Source organism: Pelodiscus sinensis, unplaced genomic scaffold (assembly GCF_049634645.1).
Source record: "Pelodiscus sinensis isolate JC-2024 unplaced genomic scaffold, ASM4963464v1 ctg60, whole genome shotgun sequence".
NCBI classification, from domain to species: Eukaryota; Metazoa; Chordata; order Testudines; family Trionychidae; genus Pelodiscus; species Pelodiscus sinensis.
The window spans coordinates 583702-599135 of record NW_027466001.1 but is presented as its reverse complement, the minus strand read 5'-3'; the positions used below and the strand labels follow the sequence as shown (position 1 = coordinate 599135).

Below are 15434 nucleotides of genomic sequence, written 5' to 3'. Positions count from 1 at the left end.
ATGGCACAAACAGACTGCACCAGCCGGTGGAATAGAGGAAGTTTATTCCCTCTCCAGGATACAGCACAGCACAGATGGAATCTGGTCACAGAGCTGGGCTAGGATGCCTCAGGCCCCCTTGAGATGGGGGAGACTGGGCCCGTAAACTCCAGCCCCTTTCCCTAGGCTGTCTCCTCCATGCTCCCAGCCCACAACTAAACTCACCCTCTTCCAGCCCTGCCCCCCAGCCAGGGCAGCCTCCACCTTCCTTTGTTCCTCTCCATGGGGAGTGTCTGGCCATACTGGTTTGCATAGTGACTCATCCTGTTTTGCTGGGTCGTGGTACCCACGGCAGCCAGTGGGGGTTACCCCAGAGCCAGCAGCATAGAAACCAGCCAGGTACCCCCACTACGTCACAGTACACTGTTGACTCATATCCAGCTTCTGATCCACTGTAACCCCCAGGTCTTTTTCTGCAGAACTGCGACTTAGCTGGTTGGTCCCCAGCCGAGGATAAGATCCGGAGTGTAAATTGGCTGGGGCCTGTGGCTGGTTTCTTGGTACCTGAAGAACCTGTTCGGGGTAGGTGAGATTGGGTTCTAAAACCCCTCAACTGTGTGTAGGCCTGGGGCTGATTGGAACACAGGAAGAGCTGGGGTGTCAGAGGAGTTTTGCCCGTGAGGCTTCTGGCTGGCCAGATTGGCAGCTAAAGCATTCAGTGTGACTGGTTTGTGACTTTTTTGGAAGGTCTTCAGTCTGGGACTGTCAGGATCCCCGAATTATGAGTAATTCGCCCTGAGCGGATGCCCTCAGCTGTGCCCAGACCTGGCCCGGTCCATCACAACTTGCCAAATGCGTCTGACAGTGAAAAAGGGAACCATTGTTGCAAAATAGGAACCAGCCATTCTAGCAACTGTGGCTGGAGAAGAAAAGAACAAGAGGAAGGAGATAAAGGTAAATTCCCAGAAATGTGACTGGACTTAGTCCAATGCAGAACCTCACATTTCAATGAGAAGCAACTGAATGATCTAAGACACCTTTTCTGATTAGAAATCAGAGCTTATTCTCCATTTCCCCCGAAGACAGAGAGTGTACTGTACCGATCCAGCACAAGACTGACCCTGAAGAAAGCCAACCCCATCCAACAGCCACCTGACTATTTAGCAGTTGCCTGGAAGGAAGAGGCTGTGCAGATCAGTAAGGAAATGTAGCACAAAAGCATAGCTGAGCCCTCGCTCACAGCTCTGTTTAAGAAAAAAGGTGACAGCATCACATTCTGTGTGGACAACAGAAAACGAATTCAGTCACTTTAAAGGGTTCTTACCCATTGCCACAGATAGGTGATGGATGCTGCAGAAAATTCAGTCTGTTTTTCCACACTGAATTATAAAAATGGTATTGTTAGGCACATTGTAAATGATGTACAGCAATAACAGTGATACAGCAGTACTACTGTTCACTTTACACAGTACCCAACTTTAAGTTAATTAATAGTGATTTCTAGCTGATTGCCCATTTAAATGTCCATATATATATATATATGTGCATTCGACCAGTCTCTTATTTATAAAACATTTCATTTTTCTTTTCTTGATACTTGGGCACTTCTTCAGTGTATACTTCTGGTGTCTTTGGTCTGTAGGATGCAACCCTAAATGACTTAAATTAATTAACAGAATAAACATTTTTGTTTGTTTGCTTATTTTACGTGTTAACCATTTTTAACCATTTAACCATGGTATTCTTATAACTATATTTTTAAAATGCAAACAATTTTATAAAAAATACCATTTTGTTAATATCACATTTACCTGCTGAGATTTCCCCTAACATTTTTCTTTGAATACCCCCCCCCCCCGTAATTAATAACAGAGATTTTTTGGATTGCAATTGCATTATTTGTTGAGGAAGAAATATATGTACCTATATTAATGACATCTTTTTTAACTTTGCAGAAATGGTATTAATAATATTATGATTATACCCCAACCATGATAATAAAATAGTGTGGTACCGCTTATAGATTTTTTTAAAGGGAGGTATAAAATTGACTTTTGTTGCAACAAAATGGAAGTCATAAAAAGTAGTCACGTGACATACAACATACAACACAGGACAACATACAGGACAAACTTACAATTCTAGCAATAAAAGAAATATCACAAAACAAACACAACATAAAACACAATCTTCGTTGCGACAGTTGATTCATGGTTGTTCTTCAGCTGGTACCAGCTTTTTCTTATTTTCTGAAAGACAAAAAGAACATGTTTCTACTCCTTGGGGTGGCAGATTATTGCTTACAATACTCCTTTCTTTTACAAACATTCTTGCTGGTTTCTCTGTTTTGCCTACAATTACCCCCATACTTACCCACGTTTTTGTTCTGTGGGCAGGCCAGGTTTCAATGGGTTCTGTCCCTTAAGGGTTGAGGACAAATTATCCCGCTATTCAACCATTAAATTCATGAGGTGGTGTAGATCAGGCTTGTCATATATTTTTGTGATGTACTATAAGTTTCAAGATCATTCAATTGCCAAGAAGCATTATTACTGTAATACTTGGTTTTTTAGCATGAACTCTATTCCCATTTACTATTTCAGCATGCTTAAAGGTTTTTCCTTTTCCTATATATATATATATATATATATATATATATATATATATATATATATATATATAGTGTTACAGGGTTACTTGTAACCACCTGATCAGAACGTCTATCAAAATAAAAATTCAATCATGGGAATTTCAACTGTCCCCATATTGACTAGGTACACATCACCTCAGGACAGGATCCAAAGATCACATTTCTTGATACCTTAAATGACTGATTCTTGGAGGAGCTAGTTCTGGAACCCATAAGGGGAGAGGCTATTCTTGATTTAGTCCTAAGTGGAGCGCAGGATCTGGTTCAAGGGGTAAATATAACTGGACCACTTGGAAATAGATACCATAATGCAATCAAATGTAACATCCCTGGGGTGGGAAGAACACCTCAGCAGCCCAACACTGTGGCATTTAATTTCCAAAAGGGGAACTACACAAAACTGAGGAGGTTAGTTAAATGGAAATCAAAAGGCACAGTGACAAAAGTAAACCCTCTGCGAGCTGCATGGAAACTTTTCAAAGACACCATAATAGAGGCCCAAATTAAGTGGAAGTCATATCCTAGTGAGGAAAATAGAAAGGACCATAAACTTTGTCAAATTAAGTGTAAAAATATAATAAGAAAAGCCAAAAAGGAGTTGGAAGAACCGTTAGCCAAAAACTCAAAAAGTAATAGCAAAATGTTTTTTAAGTACATCAGAAGCAGGAAGCTGGCTAAACAACCAGTGGGGACCTTGAATGACTGAGATGCTAAAGGAGCACTCAAAGTCATTAAGGAGAAGCTAAATGAATTTTTTGCTTCATTCTTCATTTCTGAGGATATTGGGGAGATTCCTAAACCTGAGCCATTCTTTTTAGGTGACAAATCTGAGGAATTGTCCCAGATTGAAGTGTTATTAGAGGAGGTTAACAGTAACATGTCACCGGGACCAGATGGCATTCACCCAAGAGTTCTGAAAGAACTCAAATGGGAAATTGCAGAACTATTAACAGTGCTTTATAACCTATCCTTTAAATCAGCTTCCATACTAGGGATGTTAAATATTGATTAATTGAATAGTCGATTAACCTCATGAATTCTTATAGGTTAGTTGACTATTCTATAGAGGCGGAGCTAGCAGCCAGTGTGCTCTGGCCTCACTCCCAAGGAGTCCCCTGCCACTCCGCGCTACTGCCTCTGATTCAGAGGCAGCAGCGCAGAGTGCCAGGCGGGAGCTGATCCTCAAGGGGAGCCCGTTTAAAAACCAGCTCCCCTTGCGGACCAGCTGCCTGTTGCCTCGTGCTGCTGCCTCTGATACAGAGAAAGCAGCGCAGGGTGGCAGTAGCCCCAGTCTAGGGAAAGTCTGAGCTCCCAGACCCAGCGTGACCCAGAACTGAGATGAGCTGCCTGCCCACCCAGCTCCTACCACACTTGAAATGCAGAGCTACAGCAGCGGTAGATCCCAGACCCTTGTGAGTCAGGACTGAGCTGGGCTGCTAGCCAGCCTGTTAGAAAATTTACTGGCGGAGGGGGAGGGAAATGCGTGCAGTCTGTAGCATTAACCTATAAGCTTTTGCTTATCAGTTAATCAACTACACTATTACATCCCTAATCCGTACCTAATGAGTGAAAGATAGCTAATGTGATGCCACTATTTAAAAAGGGCTCTAGAAGTAATCCTGGCAATTACAGACTGGTAAGTTTAACATTATACTGGGCAACTTAGTTGAAACTATAGTAAAGAATAAAATTTTCAGACACATAGATGAACATAATTTGTTGGGCAAAAGTCAGCGTGGTTTCTGTAAAGGGAAATCATGCCTTACTTATCTGATAGAGTTCTTTGATGGGGTCAACAAACATGTGGACAAGGGAGATCCAGTGGATATAGTATACTTAGATTTCCAGAAAGCCTTTGACAAGGTCCCTCACCAAAAGCTCTTAAATAAAGTAAATTGTCAAGGGATAACGGTTAAGGTCCTTTGATGGATTGAGAACTGGTTAAAAGACAGGAAACAAAGGGTAGGAATAAATGGTCAGTTTTCTGAGTACAGAGAGGTAACTAGTGGGGTCCCCCAAGGGTCTGTCCTGGGACCAATCCTATTCAACTTACTTATAAATGATCTAGATCAGTGTTTCTGAAAGTGAACTGCAGAAACACTTCCAGAAACACTTTAACTGGCCGCCCCAGTATGTTTATGTACTGGTGCCACGGCCACGGAGCCTCACGGCTCCCATTGGCTGCGTTTCATCCTTTGCAGCCAAGGGGAGCCACAGGAAGCAGTGGCCCAGCCCATATAAAACCATGGTACACCCACATCTTGAATAGTGCATACAGATGTGGTTGCCTCATCTCAAAAAAGATATATTGGCATTGGAAAAGGTTCAGAAAAGGGCAACAAGTGATTGGGGTTTGGAACAGATCCACTATGAAGAGAGATTAAACAGACTTGGAGTTTTCAGCTTAGAAAAGAGGAGAGTAAAGGGGGAATATGACAGAGGCCTATAAAATCATGACTGGTGTGGAAAAAATGAATATGAAAAAGTTATTTACTTACTCCCACTATATCAGAACTAGTGGGGTCACCAAATGAAACTAATAGGCAACAGGTTTAAAACAAACAAAAAGAAGTTTTTCTTCACTCAGCACACAGTCAACCTGTGGAACTCCTTGCCAGAGGATGTGGTGAAGGCTAGGACTTTAACAGCATTCAAAAAAGAGCTAGATAGATTCATGGAGGTTAGGTCCATCAATGGCGATTACCTAGGGTGGATAGGAATGGTGTCCCTAGACTCTGTTTCTGTAGAGGTGGATGACAGGGGAAGGATCAAAAGAGGATTACCTGCTGTATTCCCTCCCTCTGGGGCATTTGGTATTGGCCATTGTTAGCAGACAGGATACTGGGCTAGATAGACCATTGGTATGACTCAGTATGAGTGTTCTTATGTGAACATTAAATTTATCCCAGTGTTAAATAGTAACATTAGCATTAAAATCTTTTACAAGTGGGTGTTTAATTATCTTGTTATACTAAGCCTTTTATTTAGACAGTTTATTTTTGAGGCCAATATGTGTGTTTTAATTCCTTCTTAATTTTTTTGCAAATACTTTAATTGAATTATATTCTTGGGACTTGGATGAACTAAAAGATAGGGGTACCAAAACCTTTTGTAGACCCCCTTTTGTATCTATTTTCAGATTTTAGCACTGTGCGTACACTATTTCTTTCCTACTTAGGGTTAATCTCTTATTTTGAGGCTTGGTTTAACTCCTTTTTTCATCTTCCTCTCTGGAGAATTACAATTTGAACTTTTTTTATTTCAGATAGTTTGTTTCCTGAGCAGGTATATTTATTATTTGGAGCTGCCAGCTAGGTCATTTGCACTAACAGACACTTTCTGGCTTGCTTTTAGATCCAAAGCTATTAGCAGTGCAGAGACTCTGTCTTTAAAAGGGACACAATTAACTTCCACCAGAGTTCCAATTACTTGTTACTTGTAAGTCCTGCTCCCACACATAGCAATCTAACAAAGAAAACTATAACCCTTCATTAGCCATATCCATTTTATATAAGGTGTAACTATTGCTTTTATGTTCACAAAATTTCTATGTGCTTTTATTAGTGACAGTATGATTACTTAGAGCCACCTTAAAACTCAGTGTTTCTAACATTGCATTTTTTCTTTACTTTTAGCTCTTATCTGCTACTGTTACCAAAAAACAAAAATCCAGAATCTCTCCCCATTTTTCTGGTTCTGGCTGCCTTCTGTACTAGTCACAGCTTGGTCTATAACAAAATATTGAACTTTCTAAAGCATTGAAATTCCTTAAGGGTTAAATGCTAGACACCAAAATCAAACAACAATAGTTTTCTGTGTCTGGCAACTTTGAATGAAATGGCCTTGTTCAAAACAAAACCAAATTATTTAAAGCCTACAAAACAGAATTTTAGAAACCTGCAAAACACATTTACACAATGGCTACGTCTAGATTGGCATGATTTTCCGCAAATGCTTTTAACGGAAAACTTTTCCGTTAAAAGCATTTGCAGAAAAGAGCATCTAGATTGGCACGGATGCTTTTCCGCAAAAGCACTTTTTGCTGAAAAGCGTCCGTGCCAATCTTGACGCGCTTTTGCGCAAAAAAGCCCCGATCGCCATTTTCGCGATCGGGGCTTTTTTGTGCAATACAAATCTGAGCTGTCTACACTGGCCCTTTTGCGCAAAAGGACTTTTGCCCAAACGGGAGCAGCATAGTATTTCTGCAAGAAGCACTGATTTCTTACATGAGATCGTCAGTGTTCTTGTGGAAATTCAAGCGGCCAGTGTAGATAGCTGGCAAGTTTTTCCGCAAAAGCAGTTGCTTTTGCGGAAAAACTTGCCAGTCTAGACGCAGCCAATGTGTATATATTCACATACAGATATATACATATTCTTTGCTTAACATTGCTTTGTACACTGTTTTAATTATTTCTGCATGTTTGTACAAAAATTACATTCCCTTTTATACCTTTGGGGTAGTTAAGTTCCAATAACCCTTTATGTTCTTTTGGCAAATTTGACTAAAGTATTTATAGTCAAATGATTATTAGATTGTCACTTTGCCTGGATTATTTACAGACATTCTTTTGGAAAAGGGCTCATTTTTCCTCTAGAAAGGATGCAAGGAAACCTGGAATTCTTTTTCTATAACACTTTTCCTTTTTAGCATTTTTACAACAATTGCTCCATTCCTTCCAGACTCTGCAGTTAACTTCTCACTCTTTTCCCCTAAATCACTTGCTTTTTCCTTCAGATGAAAACTTCATTAGTTTTGATACCACCATTCCAAGTAATTTTCCAAGAAATTACATATCCAGTGTCTGTACAGTACTTACTGCTTTCCCTTATTCCTGTCACTGTGCTCTCAGGACTCCAAAGCTGTTTCCCGGTCTCACTTGTTTGCTGGCTGAATGGCCCCTTTTCACAGACACAGGCTTTGTTCCGCTACTAATTTAGCAAGAAGGGTAGGCTCTTTAACTAGCCCTCCCTCCCCCCACTTCCTGGTTCTTTTTCTTGGCTAAATCCAAATTTTCATTTCTGCCGTCAGCTCATTTTTTTAAAGTCCTTATTACAGGCTTTTCTTAACAGCCAGACTGCAGCAGTATGTCTTTTGACTGAGGTTAAGGGTTTGTAAACCAGTAAATATTTACCCAGTTTGTTCTCAAGGTCTGCATGGTATAAATATCAGCTAAGGTATGGTCTGACCGTGGGCTATGCCCAAACTTTTGCAATATTTGTTCCAAGGATATACTTTACTACTTCTCCTCTTCAGGAGGGGTCGCATTCTTAATCTTTGCGGCAATGTGCCAATTTATTTTTACTGGCAATTTTTACTCTTATTTGTCTTGTACCCTTAAGACCAGTGTTTCTTAAACTGTGTTCCTCAGAACACCCGTGTGCCACGAGGCAGTCAGAAGTATGCTGTGCAGAGCAGAGTTCTAAATGTTCTCCTGACCTTTTTTTTTTGCTCAATAACTTTCTTCCGACCTTTTTTTGCTCAACAAAAAATCCTTGGTGTTCTGCATAAAAAAAATTATTGTTTGGTGTTCCTTGGTCTTAAAAAATTTAAGAAACACTGCTTAAGACCCTATACGAGGGACAAGTGAAGATGCTAAGCTTCGTTTCTTTGGGCTTGACCCTCGTGATTGTGGTTGCAATGCACATCTTTTAAATCTGCCAAGGCCGCCTTTTTCAACTTCTGTCCCTACTCCTCAGGCACTGTGCGAGTGCTTGCAGGCTGGTGTTTAACAGCAGGGGGCAGAGCTTCATTCTTTCCCAGGTTTTCAATGGCTTTTTCCAATTTCTTATTTTCCTGCTTTACTTGTTCCAGCAAATCATGTTCCTGGACAGCCCATTGCCCTGCCAACAGACCAGCTTTCCAGTGCTCAGCTCCCTCTATTTCTCTTTTTCCCCCTCATTTATTTGGGAAGCTAGTATAGTGGAATGCTGTTTACTGCCATAGACATCAATTGCAAAGTTCTAGCTCTTTTACTTTTATTACTGTTCTTTAGAGTTTCTACCATGGTTTACAAATGCCACTCCATGATTCCCCAATTTCTTTTTTAAATTCAAATGGCAATCCAGTGGGTCCATGCTTCATCAACCTCTGTGGGGATTTTCGGGGAGGGGGAAAATGGGGGGGTTCCCTACCTCGTGGTTTTCTGCCATGTTAGATGGTGATTCCTACAGTGGACAGCTCGCTTCTTTACCAGATCTCGTCAGTCACCAATGTAGTCGTTCAGGACAGCGATGCAGTAAATTCAGGATTCACTGGTGTGGCATCCTGACAGATTCTCCTGTTCTGTCGGTGATGATAAACGTTCGGCTGCCTGTGTTTTCGTAGGCTCCCTCAGTATATCATGGCAGCTGTGTGCAGCTAGTAGCATTATAGACTTCACGAGGGCCCCCAAGGACCACAGACTCAGATAAGACACGAAGGCACCGAGTCAGGTTTATTGTCGAATGAAGCACGTTACTAGGTGTCGGTAGCCAGATGGCCTCTGAGCCCCTATGTATTTGTACCTGGGACAATGGTCACGGCTCAGTCGAGAGTAAGGATTTCACTGTCGCCCCTAGACCAGCCAAAGAATTGAGTCGAAGTATCCCCTATTTATAGACAGAAATGAACCATCTTACCACACTGTACGGATCATCTTAGGCACTAATGACACGCTTGGTGCCTCCCCTTGTGCTTTCCTCCACGGCTGTCTCTGCCTGTTGTTCTGCTTTCCCTCCTGTTGTTTCCAACTATTTTATCACATGCTTAGCAGGGTGCCCCGGAACTGCCCTGCTGCCATGTACTTACATACTTTGTGTGCTTGTGACGACGCGTTGGGGTCCCCCACTGTGACGGCGCGTTGGGGGTTCCCCGTCTCCTGCACCCCGAAATGGCACAAACAGACTGCACCAGCCGGTGGAATAGAGGAAGTTTATTGCCTCTCCAGGATACAGCATAGCACAGATGTAGTCTGGTCACAGAGCTGGGCTAGGATGCCTCAGGCCCCCTTGAGTTGGGGGGAGACTGGGCCCCTAAACTCCAGCTCCTCTCCCTAGGCTGTCTCCTCCATCCTCACAGACAGCCAGCAACCAACTCCCTCCCTTCCAGCCCTGCCCCCCAGCCAGGGCAGCATTCACCTTCCTTTGTTCCTCTCCATGGGGGGTGTCTGGCCACTGGTTCAACAAGTTTGGCCTTACCTCTGCCTAGTGAGGCTTTCCCTGCTGGGTCTTGCTCCAGACAGCAGAGGTCACCACAGCCCAGCAAGTACCCCCACTACGTCACACCCACCTCCTGCACCCCCGAAATGGCACAAACAGACTCCACCAGCCAGTAGAATAGAGGAAGTTTATTGCCTCTCCAGGATACAGCACAGCACAGATGTAATCCGGTTACAGGAACTGGGGCTAGGAGGCCTCAGTGTGCTCCCCCCCTTGAGATGGGGGGTGGCTGGGCCCCTAAATCCCAGCACCCTCCCCAGCTCCTTCCCCTTGCTTCCCAGCCAGAAACTAACCAACTCTCTTCCAGCCCTGCCCCCCAGCCAGAGGCAGCATTCCACCTTCCTTTGTTTCTCTCCCTGGGGGTAGCTGGTCAGACAGGTTTGGAGTCCGCTTTGCATAATGACTCTCCCCCTGCCCTGCTGGGCCGTGCTACAGACAGCAGAGGTCGCCCACAGCCCCAGCAAGTTACCCCCCACTACGTCACAGTGCTGTTAGCAGCACTAGCAGTTCTAATGCCGAGAGACACCGACTGGCAGGCAAACATCCGCTTGTGCCACAGCCTGTCTGTCACTCAGAGCAGAACTCTTGCTGATTTGGGTTCAAGCACCAGGCCCCTGCTTTAGGCTCTTTCTTTCTCCTCCACCCTCCTTCAGCCATTCCCAGGCCAAGCCCTGCACAACCCTGGCTTGTCTGCACAGCGGCTCACGTCCCTTGGGCTTTCCAGTGAGCTGCTGCATGGTGTGCTAGAGGAACTAGGAGCAAGGATGTGGGGCCAGCTGGGGCAGGGTTGTGGAGGTGGCCTGGGATAGCAGAAGTGTCCAGGGGGTCAAGAGGAAGGCTGGCTCAGTGGTGAGGCTGCTCCCTAGGATTTGTGAGGCCTGAGTTCAAATCCCTGCTCTCCTACAGAGACTCTGAGCAACTTGCCTGGTTATTGGGGCCTCAGTCAAGCTTGTGCAGTGGGGACGAGAGCCTAGGACAGTGTGGGGATAACAGGCCAGTGATTGCGAGGGAGGCCTGGCAAGCACCTCAGAGAGCTGAGATGTGGGAAGCCCAGTGCCTATTTGGTGAGGCATCTGCACTTAAGAGGCTCCCCTGGCACTGCTGCCTGTACCCAAGATAAAAGCTAAACTCCAGAGAGGTCTCTTCAGCCTCTAATCATGTAATTTATGTGCCTGGCCTGAGCTGCCCCGCTCGAGCCCCCATGCTAACGGCTTGCCCGCACTTTCTTTCCCTGTGCTTGCATTTCCCTGCAGCATCTGGGACTTTGCCTCTTTCCACACTGAGGTCTCTCCCCGTGTTGAATTGCAGGTTCTCTTCCCCTAACAGTGAGCGGTGGGCTGGGGGGGGCCTGCTTCTGGCTAGCTGTCTATCCCATTGACTCAGTGAAGTCTCTGATCCAGGTGCTTTCCATGGCAAGGCATCAAAATGGCTTCCTGTTCTCCTTTCTGCACATCTTGAGGACAGAAGGTAGGTGACAAACAGCTTCATTCACAGAGTCCATCTCTAAAGTTATTTTAAAGTCAGATATGAAAGTCAGCAGGTCCAAATAACTTGCATCCAGGAGCTTTGGAAGAGCTGGCTAAGGAGTTGCTGGACCATTAACAGTGATATTCATTAAATTTTGGGACACAAGGGAAATTCGAGAAGACTGGAAGAAAGCTAATGTTGTGCCAATATTTAAAAAGGGTAATTGGGACAACCTGGGTAATTAGAAGGCCTGTCAGTCTGACATGGGTAATGGAGCTGATGGTGTGGAGGGTCTGTTAATAAAAGGGTTATATAATTAATACCATCACAATGGGCTTATTGACAATAGATCCTTTCCAACTAACTTGGTATCTCTTTGTTATGAGGTTTCAAGTGTGGTTGATAAAGATAACAGTGTTGATTTCTGTAAAGCACTTGACTTGATATGGGATGCATTAACAGGTGTGTTGTGAGCAAGACACGAGAAGTCATTCTCCTGCTCTACTCTGCGCTGGTTAGGCCTCAGTTGGAGTATTGTGTTCAGTTCTGGGCACCACATTTCAAGAAAGATGTGGAGAAATTGGAGAGGGTCCAGAGAAGACCAACGAGAATGATTAAAGGTCTAGAGAACATGACCTATGAGGGAAGACTGAAAAAATTGGGTTTGTTTAGTTTAGAAAAGAGAAGATTGAGGGGAGACATAATAGCAGTTTTCAGATATCTAAAAGGGTGCCATAAGGAGGAGGGAGAAAACTTGTTCATCTTGGCCTCTGAGGATAGAACAAGCAGCAATGGGCTTAAACTGCAGCAAGGGAGGTTTAGGTTGGACATTAGGAAGAAGTTCCTAGTATTCTATGATTCTATGATACTGCATGACATTTGATTTAAAAACTGGAATGATATGCAATGAATATGGCACGTTATGTGGATTAAAAGCTGGCTAACAGCTAGTTCTCAAAGAGAAACTGTAAAGAGGGAATCAGCATCGAGCAGCTGGGTTTCTAGGAGGGTTCCACAAGGATCAGTTCTTGCCCCTACCCTCGTTAATCGTTTTATCACAACCAAGGAAACAATGTTTAAATGACCACTGATAAAGCAAAGTGACTGCTGACGAGGTACTGCCCTGAAGAGGTGAGCAGGGTGTGTTTTAACAGAGGGAAGGTAAATGCATATGTCTAGGCGTGAAGAACACAGGCCACACTTCCAGGATGGGGACTGCCCTGGGAAGCAGCAGCTCTGAAGAAGATGTGAGAATCACGATGGGGGCATGTGGCCAAAAGGCTAATGCAATCATTGGACGCACACCACTTGGGTAGGGTTAGAGAGTTTACTTTCACTCTGCATTTGGCACTGGTGCCACGGCTGCTGGAATTCTGTTGCTGACCGTTTAAGAAGGCTGTCAGTAAATTGGAGCGAATTCAGAGAAGAGCCACCAGAATAATGAGCAAATTAGAAAACAGGACTTATAAAGATCCGTTTATCTTAATGAAGAAGTAAAGGGTGGATTTGATGACAGTCTGATAAGTACCTGCCTGGATAATGGGCTCTTCAGCCTAACAGAGGAAGGTCTAAGACTTGGAAGCTGAAGTCTGGAAATGAGGGGTACCTTTTGACAGTTACCCATTGGCACAGCTTCCCATGGTGGCAGGTTTTCCCTCACTGGCTGTTTGCAATCAAGACTGGATGTTTGCACAAAGGACTGGATGTTTGCACTGCTTTGGGAATTCTGTGGGGGAGTGTCATGCAGGAAGCCACATTACGCGATCCCCGCAATCCCCTCTGGGCTCAGAATCTCTGGTTCCCTGGGGCTCTCTGAAGGGGAATGTGCATATTTGCAGGGTCCATCTCTCCTGGGAGGGCTTCCCGTGGTGTCTTAATCTGGTTAGAATTGCAGCGAGTTGAGGCCCTTGTGAGCTCACCTGAGTGTGGTGTTTGTGTTGCAGGTTTCACCGCTCTTTACTGTGGACTGATGCCCACTGTGCTACATGCACTTCCCTCCAATGGCGCCCTCTTCCTAGCCCCCGAAATGACAAGGAAAAAGCTAACTGCTCTGCTTGAAAGGACACCCTGAGGTCTGAGGCCAAGGCCAAGGCCTGCTTTGGAAGTTGAAATTGTACAGCAACATGAACCAAGTTTGGGACTCCTCTCTGATTGCTGTGGCCAACCCTTTCCACATGGTTCTGGGTGTCTTTGGACTTTTGACACTTCCTGGCCTGGGAAGGAAAGTGTCAGCAAGCACTGAGCAGGCCAGCATCTCAGTAGTAGTAGTATGTTTGCGGCCATTCAAAGACGGGGGGCAGGGTTCAACCCTGGCAATGCAACACTCAATCATCCAGATTTCCTCTCCAGCAGGCCCCCTGTATGCCTCCATTCTAAGAGCCTTTTCTGGTCCTAAGTACCCGTGTTTGCTGAAATGGAGCAGAGAAGTGAGCATGCTCCCGCAGGCCCCGGTGGCTAATATGACTAAGGATGCAACAGTGAGCCGATTAACTGATTAATCAATAAGCAAAAGCCTCTGCAAAAGGTCAATGCTAGAGACTACACGCATTTCCCTCCCCCCCTTGCCAGTAAATTTTCTAGCAGGCTGGCCAGCAGCCCGGCTCAGTCCTGGCTCGCACTGGGACCAGGATCTACCCCCGCTGCAGCTCTGCATTTACAGTGTATTAGGAGCCGGGCAGCAGTGCAGAGTGGCAGAAGCCAGAGCACACTGGCTGCCAGCCCTGCCCCCAGGGACTATGGAATAGTCGACTAACCGATAAGAATTCATGAGATTAATCGACTATTCAAGTAACCGCTATTTAACATCCCTAAAGAGGACATTCCTGTCTCTGAGTACATTGATACAGTGAGAATAAAACTTTCCTGGACTTGGTGGCAATGATTAAAATCTCTTGTCTGGAGAGGTTCTCCTGTTGTGAAGGGGGAGATGGTAGCGCTCTGGGACTAGAGACTCGGGAGGACGAAGCTGGGCAAACGCCAGGTGGGGCTTGTAGATCATTAGGTAACGTTTGCTCTTTTCTCCTGGGAGCTCACTGATAACAGTGGAATGTGCCAGGAGGGCCTAGAACACGTGCTTCCATGTTGGACACCGTGAGAACCTATATGAAGTTCAGATATGCTCTTTGTACACTGATGCCTATAGACACCACGGTAGCCAGCATCTTCCTCCCAGAAGCCCCATGTTCATTGGAGCTCACATATCTATCTCTTCCAGTGCTTCAGGCGTCCACTTGGGGCCCTCCAGAAGGTCTTTTCCCTTGGTTTGGTGAAACCCTTTGGTTACTCCTGTAACTTTTGGATTGTCTGGACCCCTGCCTTCAGAGCAGCTGCACCTCTGTGTCCCTTCTGTGGTCCACCAAGGAACCCACTCTAGGCTCCAGCTCATCATTTGTCACCTCTCTGGGGTGGAGACGTGCATATATATCTCTCCCTTCTGACGGGGGGCTTGTCCAGGCAGCACAGGTCCTCGCTGCTGCTGCAATATTCCCAGCAAGCCGGACTCCCTCGGTCATGTCTGTGCTTTGCTTCCTCTCCTGCGGCAATGAGCAGCAGCAGTTGCCAGCACTCACAAGCCAGCTCACAGCTTCCTAAGCAAGCCCAGCTATGCTCACAGCGAAAGCAGGACAGAGAAAATACTCTGAAAACCACACAATCCCACACAGCTACTAAATGCTCATCGAAGGCAGCCGGACTCCAGCTGTGAGCTGGTGGGTGTCAGTCCTTCAAACCCACACGTGGATTTTCCTCAACATTGCACTTTTATGATAGTCTCAAATTCTGAACCAGAACAATCAACTGGGCAGTTCATCTCTTTCTTTATAAAGCTTTCTTGGGCCTTTGCTCTCCAGTCTCTGGGAGCAGGTAACCAGCCAGGTCGCCCCAGCCTTGTGCCTCAGGACTGCACTGTCTTGCATTGCTCAAGCTTAGCAATGCACATTGAATTGGTTCCCCACTTTCGCAATGGAACGTGGATATACCTCACCCCTTGCAAAACCTGAGCAAATCTACCAGAGCCCTCGCTGGGAAAGCAGCAGTAAAAGAAGCTTCTTGTCTACAAAAGATGGATTTTAAGAGGTAGGCAAAAAGTCAGAGTTCGTCTTCAAAAGAAATAAAACAGAAGCCCACAGTCTAAGTTCTCAGC

General features: G+C 45.0%; 1 protein-coding gene across 1 annotated transcript in view; it reads left to right on the top strand.

The window, feature by feature from the left end:
• Positions 1–11309: 11309 nt before the first annotated feature.
• LOC102456031 (cysteine and histidine-rich domain-containing protein 1) overlaps positions 11310–15434 on the top strand; it is a 37186-nt gene continuing 33061 nt past the window's right edge. The window contains exon 1 of the mRNA XM_075917999.1: positions 11310–15367. The gene's annotated coding sequence lies outside the window, so the exon portion shown is untranslated. The remainder of the gene's footprint in view (positions 15368–15434) is intronic.